The sequence below is a fragment of the Triturus cristatus genome, chromosome 4_1 (assembly GCF_964204655.1).
Source record: "Triturus cristatus chromosome 4_1, aTriCri1.1, whole genome shotgun sequence".
Lineage (NCBI taxonomy): Eukaryota > Metazoa > Chordata > Amphibia > Caudata > Salamandridae > Triturus > Triturus cristatus.
In genome coordinates this window covers 1,327,625,950-1,327,638,125 of record NC_140585.1, presented here as the reverse complement: position 1 = coordinate 1,327,638,125, position 12,176 = coordinate 1,327,625,950, and positions in this window count along the sequence as shown.

Below are 12,176 nucleotides of genomic sequence, written 5' to 3'. Positions count from 1 at the left end.
GCACAAAAACAAACAGCACAAATGTGGGATGAAGTGCTGCTCTCGTTTATTTCGGACCTGTGAGAAAGTCTCAGCTAAGTATGATCTTAAATCTCACACCCATATTTCGGATCTCTTTCTGGTAAATACTGATGGGGCTCATTTATGAGCCCCTGCGTCACTTTTGCGCCACCGGTGCGTCACTTTTTGTGACGCACCAGTGGCGTAAAACATTCGCCATGATGCGCCATATTTACGAAGTGACGCATCTACCTAGATGCGTCACTTTGTAAACCCCTGCGCTACATTATACCTGCGTCAGGTATAATGTATGCAGGCTGGGCGTTCCCACGTAAGTAAGCATCGTAGAAGTGACACAGTGAAATCTACGAGATTTCACTGCGCCACTTCTAGGGTGCAAATGCGTCAATATCTTGCGCCTGCCTCACAGCAGGCGTAAGACTGACGCAGGCCCTTTCACATGGGGCTTGCCCCATGTGAAAGGACACATTGCTGGAGTTGCGTCACTTTTGTGACACACTCCAGCAATGCGTCACTTTTGCGCCTGTAGATTGACGTATCTGTGACTCCTTGCGACATGATGCGTCATACTGTAAATATGACGCATCATTGGAGTCGCAGGGAGGGCGCAGTGAAAAGTGACGCATCACTGTTTTCACGCAGTGATGCGTCACTTTTCATAAATGAGGCCCTGATGACTTTTAAAAAGGTCGATGAACCGCATACATAAATCATTGACAATTGGAATTTTAAATTCACCCAATGAAGAGCAGGTTTGAAAGATGCCAACTCCTTTATTTTATCATAATTCATTAGTGGAAGACTTGTATTTTATTCAGGTTAGTCATTTGCAAATATTAAGAATTGATTAGTGACAGCACAACATCCAATAGACAGTGTTCCATAAGTATAACCACTAATCTAGCTAATGGACGAAACCTAGTCTAAATAGAAACGCATGAAGAGTTCCTTTTGGAAAAGAGCAAAAAAGAGCTGAAATGAACTTTCCATAAAGAGTCGTTCTGGAAACTCAGCCGTGTTCCCCACAGTTTTAGTAACAACTGTCAATAAAAGGAGGACCTTTGCAGTAGCTTTGATCAGTTAAGTATTGAGCAAAATAGTCAAGGATAGCAGTACCTGCCGACAACCAAAGAATCTGTCCTCTAGAATAATGAGAAGCTGGAGAGTGTGTGGAAGGGAATGTGTCTAACTAGCTAGGAACACTCATTAATATAAACTTTACACATTAATTGTAACAACTTTTGTTAGGAGGCAATTTCTCTGAACCAAAACTATTCACACGTCTGATGGTATCATGAGTCATCCGCTGTCTTCTTCCTTCAGTTCTCATGGTAAGTATTCATGCCAATACATTAGTATACCTTTGTTACAGCATTCGAAACATGAGGGATAGTTCTCATGAGAACTCTCTTACCTAAGCTATGGATGCTCTGTATCTTATATGAATAAAACAATGGTTGATTTTAGGAAAAGCGCGATTAACTAATAATGCATTCTGCTGTAGCTTGCACAAAATATTTCAATATTCGGTAGGCCTAATTGTTCGGTTTTAAATGATCTAATACAATGTGAAGAAGCTAAGTGAAACGTGATATGTCAGCAAATTCCTAAACATGTCACTGGTGCTAGGTATACTTTCTAAATGAATGCTTATTATGCTATGAACAAGAGACAAACAACACTTTGAGGCCTAAGCTACAATGTGCACATTTAGGAATAATAGACTGGTGTAAAAAAAAAAAATTCTTCAAACATACATTCTATATTCTAAGCATCTAAGTACCTTTTTACCATATAATTTAAGAATTAATAAATTATCGCGTGTTTAGTTGTACATTAGAAGCCGTCCTTGTCTACGTGTCATTTCTAAATTAAAATATTTCTGCAGCAACTTTAAATGCATTCCAAAACTGCATATCATTATGCTTGCAAGTCGAACGTCAATTTTCTTTTCCGATTTCTACCAGAACTGTCCAGCAGCAGCCACACTGACTGGCCTTAGACTCTCTACAGCCACCTTAACTGGGGCCTAGGCCCTGATGCCTGACAGGCGGCTGCGACCTCTATCTGACTTATAACAAATGAAATTCATAAGATAGCTGAGACTGCTAACTTTACTTGTTCCCTAAAACTAGTCGCAAATGTATGTTTTAGATCCCATGTCCAACACCCCTCCCCCACGGAACAAAAATGTACAAGCAGTCCGTCTGCAAACATTAACTGAATCTCTTGACCTGTTTTGTTGCTCTTTACAATGAACTTGATTTATTTTTCTGGTTGCAGTCTTCGACTCTAATAGAAGCACGGGTCGATGTAAACATTATCCAGGAAGATATATGTGAATGTGTTTTGTATTTCCCGACTAGTATACAGCCTTGCATTCTGTACCTTGGAATACGCAGAAAGTCACACCGTTCATCGTGAAGTCGGACATTAGCAAATTTAATAGATGCTTATTGTTTGTCTGCGATCGGAAACTCAACCCCTATGTATGGTTGCAATGTCTAACTCGTGATTTCCTAAAATGACAAAAAAAAGCTGATTTAAAAAAAAGTGGTGTCTCATCCATTTTGTCTCCACCCAATCACAGCTGGAGCATGCAGAACACAACACATTTGTACCCCCGATATATACATCAACTTTGTACCGTAGTACGCCATTCGCAGTTAGCGCGCATAGTGTACATTTCGGGGCTAAAAACTATCTCCATGCATACAAAAAGCCTTATGAAACGCTCAATAAACCGTAAGCTCTATTTTTTCTCCCTAGACGGGGGTTGTATTGTTTGAGGGGATGACTGACCCTGTCTTTGAAGGATATGAACTGAAATGGATTACAGCTGGCTACACTAACTCTCTGAGACACTGATTTCTTTACATACAGCCTTTTTCCGAACCCTTTTCTAAATGTCCTGTGCCAGTTTCTGAAAAAAAGACGTGCTAAGCCGCATACAGCGACAACAAGCCGCTTCTTCAGGCCCGAGCCGAGGTATCAGGGGAAACACGTGAAGGCGAACAAGACAGATCATCAATGGCTTTACCTTGAAAATGAATGTATCGCAAATTGGAAACCCACATACGGCGCGTGTCGTCCTGCGGTGCTGAGGACGCCAAGAACACCGTGCCGACACGGGGGTCCTGTTCAAAATGAGTAACAGCAAACATGAATATGATACTTTATTGTGTAAAAAAAAAAAACATGCGATACAATTTGTAAAGAAATCTTCTTACATTATAAATGTGAGAGCTTGGAATTTCAAAAAGCAAAAAGGAAACTTACTGACTGTTAAAGTCCTTTTTCTGTTCATGTAACAAACGTAAATATATAGGTATCTACATTTAAAACGATGAGTTTAGAACAAAAGATCTCTTCCTAGACATGCTTATATTCATTCATGCCATCCATCCCAGGATGCATAACATTAAGGTGCTCAGAATATCACAAGCCTTATGTTTGTAGGATATCTTATAAGCTAGATCCCCCAAAGGAAAATGTAGGCCCAGGAGGAGCATTGAACAGAATACCCTGCATCGCTGAGACTGATGCGAAGCTTTCAACACGGTAGCATATATCAAATAGGGTGACCACCTGGCATGGAGACAAATTTAGGACCAGACTGTAAAAAAAAATCAGGACACGGGTCAAAATTCATGACAATAATTCAAGACAAAAGGTCAATTTTACAATCTGTATGCATTGTGCTATATGAGATTACCTCTAGGTATGCTACATTCAGAGGTTGCATTATGACCTTGTCAACAGTAAATTGAGGCCCTCTAGCATGGTGTCAAGGACATCACCCCTACCCAAATCTACCCATTCTTTCTTGGAGAGAAGGTAACAGCAACATTTTGATTGTGTTTCTAAACATTTCAATAGCCATGGCAAACAGTTTGGGAAAATTAAGGCAAGTGACCTTTTCACATTCTGCTCACCTCACCCTGCACTAAACTTCAAACCTGAAAAAATGAATGAGGCAGAGCAAATGGTGTTGATGGCAGTCTCACACCTAATGTCAGGATGTGAGGCACCCAAAACTTGTCTTTACTCTCAAAGCACCAATAATACCATACTGATACATTAATGTGTGCCTCATGGACTCTACATTTATCTCCGAACTGGGAACCCAATTAAAGAATTAAAGAGCAGGATGAAATGAATAAATAGGGGAAAGAAGAACAAGACAGAAGAATTGCTAAAAGCAGATGGGCCCTCTATAAGTATCGGAAAGTATTGCATACATGGAAAGTAATCTCAGCAGAGCAGCCAGAACCGGGGAACAACCTTTACAACGCAACTTTTACAACGCACTACACTTACAACGCATTTTTTACAACGCAACATCCATTACAACGCATGCCATTACATCGCAGGACACTACAACGCATTTTTAAAAACTACCTTTACAACGCATTCCATTACATCGCATACTACCTTTACAACGCATACCATTACAACACATAATATTATATTAAAACCCCTACACTATCCAACACTTACCCTACTGTTGCACCCCCTGGAGTTAGAATAGTAATTTTTACCCCTATACTATCCAACACTTACCCTACTGTTGCACCCCCTGGAGTTAGAATAGTAATTTTTACCCCTATACTATCCAACACTTTCCCTACTGTTGCACCCCCTGGTGTTAGAATAGTAATTTTTACCCCTATACTATCCAACACTTGCCCTACTGTTGCACCCCCTGGAGTTAGAATAGTAATTTTTACCCCTATACTATCCAACACTTACCCTACTGTTGCACCCCCTGGAGTAAGAATAGTAATTTTTACCCCTATACTATCCAACACTTACCCTACTGTTGCACCCCCTGGAGTTAGAATTGTAATTTTTACCCCTATACTATCCAACACTTGCCCTACTGTTGCACCCCCTGGAGTTAGAATAGTAATTTTTACCCCTATACTATCCAACACTTACCCTACTGTTGCACCCCCTGGAGTAAGATTAGTAATTTTTACCCCTATACTATCCAATACTTACCTTAAATGCAATGTAATATTATGCGTTGTAATGGTATGCGTTGTAAAGGTAGTATGCGATGTAATGCAATGCGTTGTAAAGGTAGTTTTTAAAAATGCGTTGTAGTGTCCTGCGATGTAATGGCATGCGTTGTAATGGATGTTGCGTTGTAAAAAATGCGTTGTAAGTGCATGCGTTGTAAAAGTGTGCGTTGTAACGACATACATCCGCCAGAACCAGAAGAAGCAAAGTCAAGTGGTAGAATACGCAAAACCCATCCACCTTGACATACTCCGCCTGTATGATGGTCCATGGATGGTGTTTCTAGAGGTCAAGTAACCCTGCTGGTGAGTGTTTACCAGTATACTGGATGCACAGCGTGAAATATAGAATCAACACTCCACAATTTTATTTTAAAAAAGCAAACAATTCAATCAATTGTTCTATACAAAAGTATATTGCTACCAGTAACAATAAAACCAAATGAATATCAGTATCTGGTCACATATATCAAGTAATGAATGAAAACGTATGTACTGTGATTCAAACAATAATATGCAAAGAAATCAGATCATTTGCAACTCAGCAAAAAATCTAATACAAGTTGCGACTAAATTACCAAGCCCAGCCCAATGCATTTAGGGATTCTATTTATCCCTTCTTCAGGGGCCACTGTGAAAAAAAGTTGAGCACATAATCAATATTTGAATGCTCCGTTCTGCACATGAAGTTTATACAAGAACATTGATTAACTCCCAGTCAAGGCAGAATTAAACTGCAACACCTAAATATGTTTACAAAAAGAAAGACCCCGGCACTCTTCATCTAATTACAAACAATACACATTTGTTAGAAATTAATCACATACGCAGTATGATCCAAGTAATAGAGAGAAAAACCAATTGACATAAGGAATATCAGGAAACAAACAAATGTGTGCTGTGAGTTCAGTTTAATGATTATTAAACATAGAGCACTTCATCTAGCATATTGCATCATATATCAGACAAAACATCGGACAGAGAAGAATATCTTCTTCGTTAGTATGTATGTCGCAAATCTTGCAGTTCTTGTAAATGCTAAGGTTTGACACGCAGAGTATTCTCTCTGAAACAGCCAACGCGTGTTTCGTCACTACCGTGACTTCCTCAAGGCTGTAAGGTAATGGTAAAACAAACATTGAAGTGTCCTGAAAATAATGCCCAAGCTGCTGTAACAGCCCTTTACAAACAAACTTTTTTTAAAATTCAAATATTATTAAGAGCACTATACGTCATTGACAAGAAGACTGATTAAAAACAAATCCTATATATACTGTCACCCTCAATATGTGAACCAAAAAGTGAATGAAAAAGACATGCAAAGAAAGGAGTAATGTGAAAAGCATAGAAAAAACTCCAGATTTAGAAGAAACAGTCATACCACATAGTGCCATAGTCAAACTGACTGGAAAAGTGTTCATGGCTATGCAAGAAAAATTGGAAACCGGTGAGAGAGAGAGGATCTGTGAGTCCGTGTCCACTTCCTGAATAAGTTAAGGAGAAACAGCTCCATTGTTAAGGAACCGAGAAAGAAGAGGAGAATATTGTAAAGAGAATCAAAATAAATCTAAGAAGGAGTCCCCCTATTTATCCCTAATTTAACTGAAAATAAGAGAACAGTCAAAGAATAAGTGTAGAAACATTGTACAGTCCAAATTCTTGTATATTATTACATCACCATCAGTTATGATGGTTGCACAAAAGTTAGCAATGGCCATAGTGGGCCCGATCCCCTAGATATCTCAGAGGTCCCCAGAAAATAACTCGATGACTCCAGATATTCACTATCTCTTGGGGTTGCAAAAATCGAAGCTGGAAAAGGAAAGAAAGCGCACCAGTCCTTGCAAGATTAGATAGTTCATTCGAGAGCGCTTTAATAATTCTAGAACTCAGCTCAGTGCATTCTACTGTCTGTACCCATAACCGGACAGCTAGACATTCACCTTTGTTTAGCTTCAAATGTAAGGTAGAGCGTATTGTGCTGTAATGGGGTCGTATAAAACCCCCAAAATCCTGTAGAGTGTTGAGATCCAGTAAACAACACGTGGTATGGTGCGGTTTGGCAAAGACTGCATAAGAGACAGATAGAAAACACAATTGTAAAATATTTTCTAAAGAATCATTTTGAAGGTTGTCAGACCTAGTTGAGCGTGAACACATCAGATAAATGTGACTTACGTACACGTTAGAGTTTAAGAACACAGGTTCTTAGATCCAGAAGTGATAGATGTCTCTTGTCATTTGAACCAGGTAAAAATACATCTATGAAAAACAGAAAGTATGCACATTAAATGCATACTACGAGAAACTAGTTTAATTAAAAAGTGAGTTTCCTCATATTCCATATCAATTTTGGAATAGCAAAAATAACTAAGTCCAGTAAAAGAGCACTTACGCAGTCACCAGCAAGCTCCATAGGCTCTGCTATTCTTCAAATATCCCGTAAGTTCTGCTAAGTAACCATGATAAGGTCCTAAAGTACAGAGAAAATATAAAGAAGTCACAGTCATTTATATTACCTGTCCAAAATGTAGCTGGTATTAGCAAGTTTGAGCCATTTGACAAACAGAAAAAGTAGGTATTACGTCTTTGACCAAACTTGGTACTACGCTATCCAGTTAAAATATTTAAGGCAGAGAAACTATGCTTGTGAGTGTAGCTACTATTGATCATCAACGCGGACCTCCCGTCACACACCACACTATCCACTACATTTGCCTTCAATCTTAGAATAATGTCATTAAAATTTTTTTAAACCATTTTTAAACAAAGAAAGACGGGTGATTCATCTTTTACCACCCTTGTTGCTACGCGATCCATTTAAAACATTTAGGGCAGAATATTTCTGCTAGCGAGTGTAGCAACTATTGTACGTCAACGCGGACCTCCCGTCACACACCACACTACCCACTACATATACCTTAGGTCTTGGAAAGTTATCGTCCTAGGAATCCTCCCGTCCGTAGCCATCCTGCATCAGGTAGTCCCGCCTGAGGTCTGGTTTATAAACCAATTCGGTCCCGGAAGTGTTCCTTGCATTGTGCCGAGTGAGCGAGCAAACACGTACATTAAAAGACGGACTAACGTTCGTCGGTACGGGCGCCATGTTGGAGTAGGGGAATTAGAGAGAAATGAGATTCGTTTGATTATTGGTGAGCCAATATATTAAGGTCACCACTGACCCGATATTTTAAATCGTGGGATGTCCCAAAAAATAGTGAAAAAGAGAAGTGAAGTGTTCCTTGCATTGTGCCGAGTGAGCGAGCAAACACGTACATTAAAAGACGGGCTATCGTTTGTCGGTACGGGCGCCATATTGGAGTAGGGGAATTGGAGAGAAATGAGATTCGTTTAGTTGTTGCTGAGCCATATATTAAGGTCACCACTGACCCGATATTTTAAATCGTGGGATGTCCCAAAAATAGTGAAAAAGAGAAGTGAAAGAGATGTGGTGCATGAGATTAATAATAGCATAAACGCATAAACTTCCAATGTCACTACAAAATGAAGTTTCAAAAAATATAAAAGCGGAAGGAGAGGGGAGTGCACAAAGATTAGGAGGGGAGTGCAAATAGACCCCCATCCACCTTGATTTAAGAGTTCAATAGACCATTCTATCGGTTTACATCTGTACATTTTCCGACAGAGCCATTTAAAGAATGCTGTAAACAGAAAGCAGAGCAGTCATTACAATCCATTGAGTAACGGTATTGAGTAATTCATGGTAATCGTCCAATACAACATGGCACATAACAAATTTGGAGGGGAGCACAATCCGACCCCCATGCACCTTAATTTAAAAGTTCAATAGGCCATTCTACTGATTAACATCTATACATTTTCTGGTAGGGCCCTTTAGGGAATGCTGTAGATGAAGAACAAAGCAATCATCACAGTTCATATAGTAACAGTATTGACTAATTCAAGGTAACCGTCCAATACCTATACATTTTCTGGTAGGGCCGTTTGGGGAATGCTGTAGATGGAGAACAAAGCAGTCATCATAGTTCATGTAGTAACAGTATTCACTAATTCAAGGTAACCGTCCAGTACAACACAGCACATGAGTGTGGGTGGGAGACTCAGTTAATTGGGCAAACCCACCAACAACAGGCGTGTTATACTAAAAAACGCCAATGTCATCATTGCATATGGAATTATCTACATTTGGTCTCCGTTGGTGTATCAACATGGCCAAAAAACATTTTAAGCGCAATTCTACAGAAACATAAGTATACACCATGAGATCACATTGCACATCACAGTAACCCTCTTGATTTTGACCCCACAGTATAGAGACAGATTATAGTGTTCTTTCTTAGACAGAGAGTCCATCTGTGACATAAGCTAGCAATATAAGTGATCACTCAGACAGGAAAACATGTAGTTCCTTATCAAAATGTAGGCCCTGTTCTACCGCTCTTAATTTAATGATCCATTGTGTTTCCGTTCTCCGAAGCCTTAAGACCCGGTCACCCCCTCTTTGTTGTGCTTTGGTATGGGTGATGCCATGAAACCGGATATCTTTCATATTCTCTAACAAGTGTGAATCATTAAAGTGGACCGCAAAGGGATACTCTCTATTGTTGTTCCTGACTGCTCTGATATGTTCCTGTATTCGCTCTTTCAGGGGACGCAGTGTACTACCCACATAGATAAGGCCACAGATACATACTAGGCAATAAACCACAAAGCAAGTATTGCAATTTATAAATTCACGCACCGAATACTTGACTTGGGTGTTATATTTGAAGTCCATTAGTTTGTTCAGTGCGAAGGGACAGACATTGCATTGTGAGCATTTAAAGAAACCCTTCGGTTTGTTTGGAAGCCAAGTCGTAATTTGACCTTTGGGGGGCAAATAGCTGGGACATAAGATGTTACGTAAAGTAGTACCCCTCCTATGGGCAACCATTGGTTTCTTGGTGATATGTTTAGTTAGAGATTTGTCTAGATGTAATAGATGCCAATGCTTTAATAAGATTTTGTAAACAACATTGCTGTGTGTATGAAAATTAGTCACAAGTGCAAGCTTGTCATTTATTTTCCCTTTCTTCCTATGCGTGTTGTGTAGCAGGGATTCTCTCGAGGTCTTAAGTATTTTAGTTGTGGCCTTCTTCAGAACAGTTTGTGAGTATCCTCTCTGTACGAAACGTTCCTCTAAGATGTTTAGTTCCGAGGCAAAGACTAAAGGGTCTGAACAGTTTCTTCTGATCCTAGTCATTTCCCCCAGAGGAATTGCATTGATCTGTGAGCTAGGGTGTGCACTGCTCGCATGTAGGACTGAATTGCAGGATGTTTCCTTCCTATATAGTTTAGATAGAATCCTGTTATCCTCTACATATAGAACTACATCCAAGAAGTCTATTCTGGTTCGATGGGCTTTATGTGTAAAGTTTAGATTGTACGTATTGGCATTAAGATGATTCACCAATTTCAGAAGATCTCTTTCGTTGCCTGACCATATCATAAAGATGTCGTCTATATATCTGGACCAGTAAATAATGTGTTCAGTCACATCTGGGGGGCCTTCACGCCAAAGGTGTCTCTGCTCAAAGTTCCCCATATACAGATTGGCATATGACGGCGAAAACTTGGAGCCCATTGCGACTCCCACAGCTTGTCTATACCAGCTACCCAAATGTAGGAACACGTTGTTTTCTAGTACTAGACGAGTTAAATCTAGGAGCATCTCTGTGTGTTCATATAATGTTGCATCCCTTTGTCCTAGACATTCATTTAGGACCCTGAGTCCCTTTTCCAATGGTATGCTGGTATATAAAGAGCGGACATCTAATGTCACGAAAGTATATTCACTAGACCATTCAAAGTCCTCCAATTTGTTTAGCAGATCTCCTGTGTCCCTAAGGTATGACGGTAAGTTATGTACTAGGGGTTGTAAGTAGACATCAATAAATTCTGATATTCGCTCAGTAGGTGAACCCAACCCAGAGATAATGGGTCTGCCCTGTGGGAACACCCCCGGTTTGTGAATTTTCGGTAAGATATAGATACATGGTGCTCGAGGGGAACTGTTAAAAAGGTATTTGTGTTCGATGTCTGAGATGAGACCCTGTTCCTGTAAAGAGGTGAGTTTCGTCTTAATTAGTGTGGTAATCTCACCTAGTGGGTTGTGTGTTAGACCTATGTATGCTAGTCCTTCCGCAAGTTGTCTCTCAATCTCCTGAATGTATTCGGTTTCTCGCATGATTACTATATTCCCGCCCTTGTCAGCTTCTTTTATGACAATATCGCTCTTTTTTGCCAGGGATTTGAGTGCTTCACTTTCTCTTTTGCTTAGATTAGATTTATGGAATACAGCATTTGGAACAAAGGAATCCTCAAGTTTGAGCAAATCACAGGTGACAGCTTTGTAAAAGGCATCAACCAGGTTGTCTGATGGTAGGGGTGGTATGAACTTAGATTTAGGTTTAAGGCCACTATCTAGCCCCAAGTTAGGAGCAATGTCTAAGTCTGCAAGCACATGGCATGGAAAGGAAAGGAAAATCACTAAATGTAAGAAAGTGGCTCTGGATATACTGTCCCCAAATAGGTACAGGGTGTACAGAGTCCACAGTCCCCAGAGGTTTGGCAGAGGCTAAAGTTAGATATAACCTTACTCTCTAAAGTGGTAGCTTGGTCGAACAGTAAGGCAGTATCAGAGGACAGTGTAAAGCGTTTGTTGTACACACTCAGTCAGCAAATGGTCTCACACACTCAATAACTGAACTCTTGGCCAATTGTTTTGTATATAAAAATATATAGTAGTTTTATTTTAGAACCAACAATAGGTATCCAAATACTTTCTCAGAATAGAATGCTGTAGTTGTATACTTTCAAATAAGCAATAGACTTTTAAATGCAATAGTTACAGTTGTTGCAATAGGCAACACAATTCAAACACAATTATAACATTGAGCTCAATGGGAGTTTGTAAGTAAATGCAATTTCAATTACTTTGCGTATGGTTTTCTTACTCAGGGTTGGATCCTGGATTCAACCCTGGTGCATTTCCTGTAAACAGTTGAAAGTAATCGTTTTTGTTACACAGGCGATTTTTAAGGAATATTTGTATGTTTCAAAAATCGACACTTAGAAGAATTTCTGGCAAAAACCAGGCAATGTTATCCT